We start from the raw sequence: 11,444 nt of genomic DNA, 5'->3' as shown, positions 1-11,444 counted from the left end.
TGGACAGTTTGGAAAGCTGTCTACTTGATCTGTTTCTGTCTTGATAATTCTGCCTGTATACTTTGAAGTTCAGGGTGCTGACCTTTTTCCCCTGAATGAGGTAAACGATATATGTTTGACTGATTAAAGTAAGCTTGTTAACCCATTTTGAGTTGCTTTCCTTTAACAAGGCAGATCTAAGAACCTGTGTTGGCAGACACCCTGGGGACTCTGGGGTGCTTGCTGATACATAGTGATGTAAAGAACAGTCTTACCACTGGTACAATTATGCCTGGAAGGTAGCCTACCCCCCTGGGATTCTGGCCCATGACTCCACAGGGGCTGAGAAAAGGTGAGTCCCATAAGAAAGGCAACCCAGTACTGAGACGCAAATGGTAGTTTGTAAACAATTGAATCACTACATGGCACAATAAGGTGGGAGCAGTGGTTACTGCAGAAAGAAAGGGCCCCTTCTAGATGTCAGCACCCCAAGATAAAGCCCCATCAACTCCACACTAGTTATGCTTTTCAACACAGGTTTTAAATCCACAGTGTATTAGCACACTTTTCTTTCCAATCCACTAACAATGTATTAGTACACTTCTCTTTCCATAACTTCTCCAATATTGATAGTTTCAAGTCATTAACATATTTACTACTTTTATGAGTTTGAATTGATTCCTCAAAATTGTTTTATTTCTTTTATTAGTTATTTGGAACATTTTTCATATTATGTCCTTTTACTACTTATCTATAGGGGAAAGGATTTTATCCTTATAAATTTGAGTCAGGTCACTATAGATATTGATTGAAAACACTTTTATCCAAAGATTATTTCCAATTTGATGATATCTTATCTTGATTCCAGTTGCATTAATATTATTCAAGTAAACCACCTAGGTAGTAGAACGGATAGAGTTTTGGACTTTGAATCAGGAAGACCTCAGTTCAAATCCTGCCTTATACATTAACTAGCTGGACAATTGTCATCAATTCACTTAACCTCTCAGCCTCAGTTTCCTCATTTGTAAAAAAGATAATAGTATCTATCTCCCAGGGTTGTTGTGAGGATCAAATGAGATAATATGCATAAACTGCTTTGCAAATCTTAAGGTGATATAAAATACTATCTATTATTATTAATAAAAACTTCTTGATATCACCTAATTAAAAGAAGACACTTCATCTTTTGTCATTTCCTCTACCCTTTTTCTTGTTGTTAATTATTTTCATAGCCATAGGCGGCATGATATAATATAGTGGATAGAGAGCTGTCACTGGACTCCGGATGACCTGGGTTCACATCCTACCTCAAATATTTACTGGCTTTGTGACCTTTTAAGTCACTTCATATCTCAGTGTACTCGTCTACAAAATGAAAAGGTTGAATTCAATGGACCACTATAGAAAACCATAGTTTTAAAGGATACAGCCTCCATTAGTCTACATTTTTTAAGTGACCATTTTATAACATATATTTGGAACTGGTTGTAGTATACAGTGTAAGTTACTGGTATTAACCCATTTTCTGCCAAATTGACTTCTGGTTTCCCAACAGTTTTGGGTTTGGATTTTGAGTTTTCTTTTCTGGTCAACATAGAGTCCTCTCCCCAGTAGGGCATATTCTTGAGTTTATAAAACAGTGGGCTGCTGAAATAATTTATCTTTTGGTCTTGCTTATGTAACTGAAGGTTGGGGCTCGGGCACAACAACCTCCCACATGGAAAAGGTTGAGGAAACTGCTTCTTGAAAGGCATAATGATATGGAATGGAAATGCTCTTCTCCATACCCTGGAACATGTACAAATATTCTGTAACTGGTTTCAGTCCACTATGTGATGAAGAGACAAACTACTGATTGACTACATAGCCAGAACTAGGGTACCTTCAAAGGGCATGAAAGTGAGGCCTGTACTTTGCCCTGAGTCTTGCCTGCCTAACTACTGTTAGGGTAAGAGAGGAAATGATATAAGGAGAAAGGCTGAAGGCCCCCACCACCTGAGGTCAGCACGTGTCCATGGATATAGACATTTGTTAATTGCCTCTCTGGCCTTTCTCTGTACTGTTTTTAGGTGAGATAGTATTGAAAATAGCTATGACCTGTTGATCTTTGCAAGATTACAACGGTGAGCCAACAAGGGTCAGGAAGCCAGCATATGTGCCAGGTTTTGTGTTCAGACAGCCTAGCATTGAGGTGCTGAGGGACCTTTGGACCAGCCTAACTTAAAAGCCCTATAAAATGACCTAAGCAACCCAGCACAGAGGTAACTGATACAAGAACTCATGCAGCAGCTATACCAAATTTGGAAGTGAATCTGGCAGGGAGAATGCTATGTAGAAACTAGGTTTGAGCCCACTTTCCCTAGGGACAGGAATGGTATAAGAGAAAGTATGCCCCAAAGTACTGAATGAGTGAATGGGTGGGAGAGAAATGTTTGCAACTTCTAAGGTTGCTATATCTTTAAAGAAAATATCCCTTTGTAAAAGCATATTTTAAATGTTCAAATAGAACTGGGTATTAATTATTGGCAATTGACAATAGGGAGAGCACACCAGAATGGGCATTGAGCTGATGGCAGTAGAGAAAAATAAACCAGCACCTCAAGCATATGTCTAGGAACTGAAAGGAAAATGAATCCAGTCTCTGGCACAGTGAAGTTTTCAGAATATCAGCAAACCATGGTGATGTTTCATGGAATGGACCAAAATACATCATGATTCAGTCTTTTCAAAACTTTCAAATACTTGAATACATTATCATTTTTTAATTAAAGTTTTATTTGTTTAATTATCAGAATTCTATTTTCTTTCCCTCGTGTCCTCTATCTCATTGAAAATAAAAAGAAAGAAAAGCCTTTGGAAAATAGCCACATTGATGCAAGCCGATTGGTGGACTTATGAAAGGCAATTTGGAATTTATACAAAAAGTTAACAAAAAGCATATTTCTTTAGCCCAACTATACCCACTGCTAGGTTCATACCCCAAAATAGATCTAATAAAGAGGAAAAGGCCCTATCTCTACAAAGATATTTATAGCAGCTCACTTTTGCATTGTACCAAAAAAAAAAACCCAAATCCGACAACTCAAGGGAATTTGATGAGTATGCATAATAATAATAATAATAATAATAACAGTAGCTGACAATTATATAATACTTTCTGTGAATTATCTAATTTGATCTCCAGAACAATCCTTTGAGGCTGGTAATATAAATGTTATTATCCCTTTTTTACAAAAGAGGAAACAGGTTCAGAGAAGTTAAATGACTCATCTAAGGTCACATTGTTATTAAACAATTTATCTGTGACTTAAACCTAGATGGAAAGACTCCAAACTGAGAGTCTGTGTGGTATACCATGTTAAACCTAATCATGAAGACCTGAGTTCAGGTCTCACCTCAGATACTATCTGTGTGACTCTAAGCAAAGGTCACATGGGTATTTTAATAAGAATTAAGCAACAAGGATTAAATGCCTGAACTTCAGTTTCCTCATTCATAAAAATAGGATAAAAAAAAGCAACTATCTCATAAGGTTGTCAGGATCAAAGGAAATCATATAGGATAAGTATTTTCTAAACCTTAAAGAACTATGTAGTGGAAGCAGTTATTGTTTCTAATATCTATAGTAGTTTGAGGGGAAAACACAGGTGACTCTTTTAATCTCTCTTTTCTGTGTATATCTTATTGATTCTTACATGGAGTTTTCCCAATATTTGAGGCTATCTAGAAATGTTCAGAAAAACAGTTGTTCTTCATTACTCCATTATCCTTTCTTTTCATGAAAAAAGGAGACATAAAGTTTATATTGTTCATTCACCTATTCTTAGGCCACCTTTATGTCTCCTTTTCATGGAAATAAGGGACGATGTAGAAGTGAATACATATTTTTCTTCAAACTTTCTTCAAAATTCAATTGAGCTCAGAGCCATAAGAAAAGCTCTGAAAAGAATAATGGCCCAGAGGCCTCACACAATCACTAGCCACACCAGTCAACTACTTTCCCTCTTGTCCAACAGATTGGTACTTTGTACCCACATGCATTATATCAGATCCAGACTTTCTCTTTTTCTCAGTGTAATGTGGTAGCAAGAAAAGCAATATAATCTTAGGCTATATACACAAAAGCATCAGTCACAGAACTAGGAGAGAATCACCCCCTCTAGATGACTCTGAGGAGACATCATCTAGTGTGAAATATGGTGTTCCAGACACTTATGGACCTGAAAAGGGTTGATCAAAGAAAGTCAGAATTCCAAAGAGAGCCACAAAATGTGTGAGGAAGAGAAGAAAGTTTAAAAGGCTCATGGCAAACACATAGAAGCCAAACCATGGCTAAGAGGGATGTGAAAAACCGGTTTTAAAACTCAGTAAGGTGTAAACATGAAGGGGAGAGAGAGAAATGTTCTAGGTGAATATCACTGGCAAAATAAAGGCAGTAATGAGATAAAATTGAGCAAAGGAAGAAATTGTCTGAACACAGAGGAGGAGTTCTCTAACAACAAAGCCTATTACACTGACAACTGGAATCTCAAGGGAAAAAGCCAAGAGTCCATTACTAGGGTCATTTAAAGCCAGACTGAACAAAACATTAAAGAAAACTTGGCAGGGAACGGTCCTGTCCTGGCAGGGGATAGGCTGAATGACCTATTGGGTCTTTTTCTCTAGTTCTAATTTTTATGATATATAACAACACAGCATTACATCCTTCTCTACATGAGGCGCTCTTTAGGCACAGGTCATAATGAGGGTGGATTACTTTGCATGCAACATCCTCAAGGGAAAGCACATACAAAGGTCAACCTGACTCATTAACCAGAAACTACTCCAAACTATTCTACCCTACTCTAGACTAATGCAACTTGCATAGTGTTCCTGGCATACCAGACCTAAGCTTCAAATCTTCAGCAACTTTGCAACTATTGAAATATAATCCTTACAGATTTTTATTTTTTATTTTTATTTTTTGCTTTTTGGAGGGCAATTGGGGTTAAGTGATTTGCCCAAGGTCACACAGCTAGTTTTTGTGTTAAGTGTCTGAGGCTGGATTTGAACTCAGGTCCTCCTGACTCCAGGGCTGGTGCTCTACTCACCGTGTTACCTAGCCGCCCAAAATGCCATTCAAAGAGAAATTCTCTTTGGAATTATATCCTTTTCTTTTTTTTTTCTTATGGATTTTTAAACTTGGATTATAATTCAACATGGAAGGGTTGCCCCAGTTTCCTCATTTGTAAAGGAGGATAATAATAGACCTACCTGCCAGGATTGTTGTATGAATCAAATGAGATAATACTTGCAAAGCACTTAGCATAGTATCTGTCACATAGTAGGTGTTTAATAAATGCTAATTTCCTCCCATCTTATTCCAGGAACCCAACTATGCCCTTGCCTTTGCAAAGGCTGTCCAGTATGTGCTTCCTTCTCATCTCTCACTCTCAAAATGCTTGCCTACTATGAAGATGTAGCTCAGATTCTTTCGCTTTCATGAAGCCTTTTCTGTCCCCTCTTCCCTCAAATTACCATTTATTTCCTTACCCAGATACAGCCTTCTGTGAGCTTTGGCTCCTTCTCCAACATGGTCAAGTCTTCAAATAATCATGTCCTGATAATCCTTGTTAAGACTGAATAGGAGTAGTAAGAGAAACTAAATCCACAGATCATAAAATACCTTCATTCTTTTACTATTGCTATCAACCCTCTCCTCCAACACACTTTTTATCAAAAAAAAATCTGATTTGGATTTCTTTATCTTAACAGAATTTTGTTCCTATTTTACTCAGGAATGATCAAGTGGTATATAAACAAAGCAAACCCCACAAGGTATACAACAGCATATGCCAACTACTGTCTTCAAGGGGTAGTTGGGATGTGACCTAAAGGGAGTAAATTAGCTGCTATGTGAAAAGCTTTTCTAAATCAGTTGTCCCTCTCTGTTTATACTGCCTCAATTCTAAGGAGCTCACAGAGGTTCTATCAAGTAGAGAAAGAAGCCACAACTCATCAAAAGATGGGAGAAGCAGCATGGCTTAAAGAAAAGATAATGGTATTCAGAATTAGATAGTCCAAGTACTGTTCTTGGATCTGCCACTAACAACCTATGCAATCTTTTGCTGTGCCCCAATTTTCTCATATGTAAAATGGAAGTATAGAACTAAACAATCTCGAAGTCCCATGAACTTATTATGCTTTGATGGCCCACAATGTCTAGTGACCCCCTAAAAGATGTATCCCTTTCCAGTGTTCACAAATTATCTGAAGTACTCAAATTATGCAGACATGCTAGTGCAAAGGTATCAAATAACCTCTCTATGGGCCACCTTATGACCTGCCACACTCCTGGGAGAACAGCCCAAACCAGATCAAAATGTGATCAGAAAATACTAGCAAAATAAACATATACATATACACACACATATACATATACACACACATATACATATACATACACATACATATATATAATAAAATATATGTTAATATGTAGTTTTCTAAATCAATTTGCAGCCCAAAGGGATCCTTGTATAGAGTTTAGAGGCCTCTGTTTCTATTTGTGTTTTACAGCACTGCTCTAACCACTAGAATTTCATGAGCAAGCTCAACCACTATGGATCCCATAAAACAGTATTTTAGTATCCACTGAAAATTTTCAAAGATGCAATTTTCAGAAAATCTTCCACAGATTCATATTATTTTTCCTTTATTTTGAAAAAGTACATTTTTGGTATTTTCGAACAAGTGTCTCTATATGATAGAGGTATATTAAATTTTCCTTGTTGTGAAACCGGTGGTTATATGATGATAGCATTATTTATCCATTACATTTTTCTAGTTCTATTATGGCACAATCCCAGAACATACCCTAAGGTTTGTAGAGAATTTCTTTTTTTCATGAAAGGTAGGGCTATTCTAGCATTGCTTTGTCTCCAAAAGTAAGTCAAAAAACTTTTAGTCAGCATTCACCACGTGCCAGGAACCATCCTAAGAGCATGCATAAGAGTTAAGAGTGTCCAGAGGAGTGTAACCAGGACGCCCAGAGAATGAGGATTCTTTTTTTCTCTTCATTTAGTATTTTATTTTCCCCAGTTATATGTAAAAACTAATGTTTAATGTGCATTTTTAAAACTTCAAGCTCCAAATTCTCTCCTCTCCTTCTTCCCCAACCCCCTCATTGAGAAGGCAAGCAACTCAATACAGACCATACATGTGTAGTCATGCAAACATTTCCATAATAGTTATGTTGAGAAAGAAAACACAGACAAAAAAGTTGAAGAAAAATAAAGTTTTAAAAGTATGCTTCAATCTGTGAGAATGAGGATTCTTTAAATAAACTGAGATCATTGGCCTTGAGAAGAAACTATGTAAGTGGGAACTATGATAGCGGTCTGAGTATCTGAAGGGCTGTCACATGGCATAAGTACAAGACTTGTTCAACTTGGCCCTAGAAGGCAGGACTAATATCAATGATTGCAGAGGCAAGATAGACTTGAACTAAAGAAAAAATTCCTAGCAATGGGAATCATCCCAAAGTGGAAGGTAGTGGGGTAGTGAGGGTAGTGAATTGTCCCTTCAACAGAGTTCTTCAAGCTGAGGCTAGAAGTCCATTTATATGGCATACTCTTGAGGGCATTATTGTTCAGGTATGGTCTGGACTTGATAGACTCTGAAGTTCCTTCCAATTCTGAGACTCTTAGATTTGGTGGCTTCTAAGGGTTTAGCAGGCAGTTGTGCATCACTGGGATAGGCTACAGCCCAGTGCTATACACTTTTCCTCAGAAAAAGGAGTCTTCACCCAACACTGGAAAAAGGAGACTGTTTAATATGCAAAAGTTGAGTCTGAGAGGGAAAAACAGAGAAGAGGAAGGAAGTGTTTGATGCTGACCTTGCCATTCTTTGAGCCCCTATGTAAAAGAAACAAGGAAGAGTTTTCTTTGTGACTCTATATAGCAGTCTATTTTCCCAGATCAGATAATACCTAAAGAACAGGTGAGCTCTTTGTTTAAAAGCCCTGCAAGGTAATGATGTGCTTAAGTCATTTCTGCAGACGCCAATCATTTCATAAATGCCAAAATGCATCCTTTGACAGATGGGCTATGTGTTTATTATACTCTCTGTGTAAGTCTTTTAAAGAAGAGAGTGCCTGGCTAAGGGGAGAGTAAGGGAGAGCAAACGTTCCCATTTTTTTTATCTTTCCAATTGGTTTAAAGCAATAAGGGAAGGCAGGGACCCTCAATTCCACGAATATTTAAATTGCCCATTTCACAACTTACTCCATCTTTTATAGAGAGATAAAATTAATCTCCCATGATTTACTTGAAAGTTAGTGATTGCAAGCATCTGCTTTTTTACTAGCCTTATCATATTCTCAAGGAATATATTTAAATTCAGTGTAAAAAATAAAGGGAAGAAGAAGGGGAAAAAATGAAGAATGAAAAAAATCTGACTCCTCTGAAATATAAGAATATTGTGGAAAGTAACTTTTCAGTATTAAATTACCTTGGACAAAATGAATTTCCCCCCCTTAATTTCTGAAAGAGAATTCTTTAAGTGTGGAAGAAAGGGGAGGGGGACAACTTTCTTATCCCATGGGCTTCTTTTTTTTTTTTTACCTTAGAGAAAAGGCATGACAAGTAACAGCAGTTCTCTCCAACTTGAAAGTCATTTTCGAAAGTTCTTTTCCTCATAATTAGTACTACCTCCTGAAACCTTAAACTAGAAAATTTGGTATCTGAGGAAAGAAAGCAGGAAGCAGAGTAGTGGGAGTCACTTGGGATGCTGCAGGAGAAGAAAGGAAGTGTGCCTAGGGCAGTGCTTTTGGCAAACTAAATTTCATCACCTAGTCAAAGAACCAGTGACCCCGTTCTGCTTACAGTTCTGTTGCCCCCAGTAAGCATATGAAGAAAGGGATATGACAGATCACCCAAGTAAACATTTTGTGTTGCTTTTTTCACCGAACATTTGCTGCTGCTACTTTTTCAGAGTCAGAAGGAAACCAAACTAAGGCATGAATACTGGCCACATTCACCAATTAGCTATCCACATGGATTTCAGTGAGATCAATCCATTGTGGGTCATTTCAATGACCATCTTTCAAATTAAACAGACTAGAGACAGCTCTCCAGCTGATGCCAATATACCAAATCCATCAAAGGTTCTTATCCTAACTAAAAGTTAAATAGTGCAATCTATTGACCTAATTTTTGCTGTCTGATTGGTTTAGAATTCCAGCTGACTGACAAGTCCCCACAGCTGTTGGTTTTCTTTTTGGAAGCTATCATCTCTTCTTTCTGAGTTTCCTTTTGTGTCATTGGGACATGCTTTGATATCACAGCTCTCACAGAGCTCTTTATGTTTTATATTTTCCTTCTGTTTGGACTTTGAACAAGCCAGGGAAACTTTCAAAGAACTGTGAGTTCAGAGATCAACTCTGTTTTCAGCTGATGTGCCAATCTTGTCACTCATTACCCATTGTCTTAGTTCCTTCCAGAAGAGATGGCTGGCCACCTAACTCAGCTAGCTAGCTATTGTGAAATCCAGTTCCCCACAACACCTTTCCCAGCTCTGTCTAGGACACAACCTCAGTTCTTTAGACTAGTTGGAAGGAAAAGTGGTTTGAACTAATGGAAAATCAACTAATCAAATATTTTAAAATAAATCAACATATATTTGCCAAGAGCCTATTGTGTCTAAGGTATGATGATGGTTCTACACTGAATAAAAAAGTGTAAGATGCAATCTCTGTCTGCCTTAGTTTCCTCAGAAGTAAAATGAGAATAATAATAACACTAACTTCCAGTGGTTGTTTTGAAGCTCAAATGAGAAAACATTACTAAAGGCTTAGCACAGGGCCTGGAACATTGTAGCATTTGATGAATGCTTGCTCCATTCTCCCCTTATCACCTTCAAGGAGCTTCTAAACTACCATGTTTCCCCAATAATAAGACACTGTCTTATTATTTTTTTTGGACAGAAAAACACCAGAGGGCTTATTTTCAGGGGAGGGCTTATTTTGATGAACATTGACAGCAATTTTGATAAACAGGTAAATGTGAACAAAAAAATGTACCTTTATTCAATAATGATCATGTCATCTTCTTCAACAACATCGTCATAAGTGTCCATACCCTGAATTCTGTCCTGGATGTCTTGAGCCTCCATTTCCTTCAGAAGAAGTGGACCCAATCTGTCATGTCCAGCAATATAGCTCTCTTTAAATGAATATGTCTTGTCCAGGTAACCTGCTCGTAGTGCCTTGGCAACACAGCTGTCAGTAATTTTATGCCATGACTTCTTCACCCAAGTCACAACTTCTTGCAGACAGGTCTTCACAAAGTTTCCATGCTGATTTCTTTCCATTCTATTTTCTATGTAGTCATTGACTTCCATGCACAAATGGTCCTTGAATGGCTTCTTTATTGCAATATCAAGGGTCTGGAGATAGGCAGTCATTCCTGCAGGAATCATTACTTGATCTATTCTTCTCTCTGCAAGGAAGTTCTTCATTTCTTTAGCGCGGTTAGTGCTGGCTGAATCCCAGACTATCAGACCTCTTTGGTTACCTCGCATAACAAGTGGCAGCATTAAATCAACCCACTTTCTTATAACGACTTGTGTACACCAGGCTTTTTCGGTTTCAAGAACGTAAATGCCAGATACACGTTCAATCTTATCCTTCTTGCCCTTACTGATGATGAGAGGTGTGGCTTTCTTTCCATCCAAACGAATTGCCAAAACACAGATGACCCGTGCACTTTCATAGCCAGTGGTGGGAATGTAGATTGACGTTGCACCCCTGTGATGAATTGTTGTTTGAGATCCTTGTCCCATAAACACTGCAGTTTCATCCATACCGGTAGCAATCATATTGCAGGTTTGGTACTTGGAAATGTCGATCCTATCAATAAAGGACTTGAATGCAAGTGCACGTTTAATAACTTCAGCATCTTCCAGCTTAAACAGTGTTGTTGATCTTCTTAGGGACAGTTCATACCATTGAAGGAAACCATCCAACCAGTGTTGTGATGCTTTGAATCCTTCTCAGACCATTTCAAACTCTGGTGCCATTGAAAGGGCAAATGCTTGAATATCAGCCCTGCGCACAACCAAGGCCTTTGCTCTCCTGTCAGCAATCCATTCACCAATGAGGATCTCCAAGTCAGGATATAAGGGCTGCCGACCTGATCCAGACCTGCGCTTTTTCCCTTTTCCCTCATCCACCTGTTGATTGAGGTTATTATAATCTGCTCTCCATTTTCTGACCATTCGAAGATCCAAAAGTTTTTCTTTACAGAAAACTGCAAGATTCTTGCCATGTGACTCCTCTACAATTGATTTCTTATACTCAACAGTATAGCTCTTCCTTTTTTTACTCATGTCTGGGGGTCAAAACAGACAGAATAATAAAATTATGACCATCAGTCCTTCTTTTCACTCCATCATGCCCTCTGAGTTCTTTTTTCCTCCATCAT

This window comes from Petaurus breviceps, unplaced genomic scaffold (genome assembly GCF_028583685.1).
Source record: "Petaurus breviceps papuanus isolate PSGF00001 unplaced genomic scaffold, PetGlider_PUasm1.0 76, whole genome shotgun sequence".
Lineage (NCBI taxonomy): Eukaryota > Metazoa > Chordata > Mammalia > Diprotodontia > Petauridae > Petaurus > Petaurus breviceps.
Note: the sequence above shows the minus strand (reverse complement) of the source record.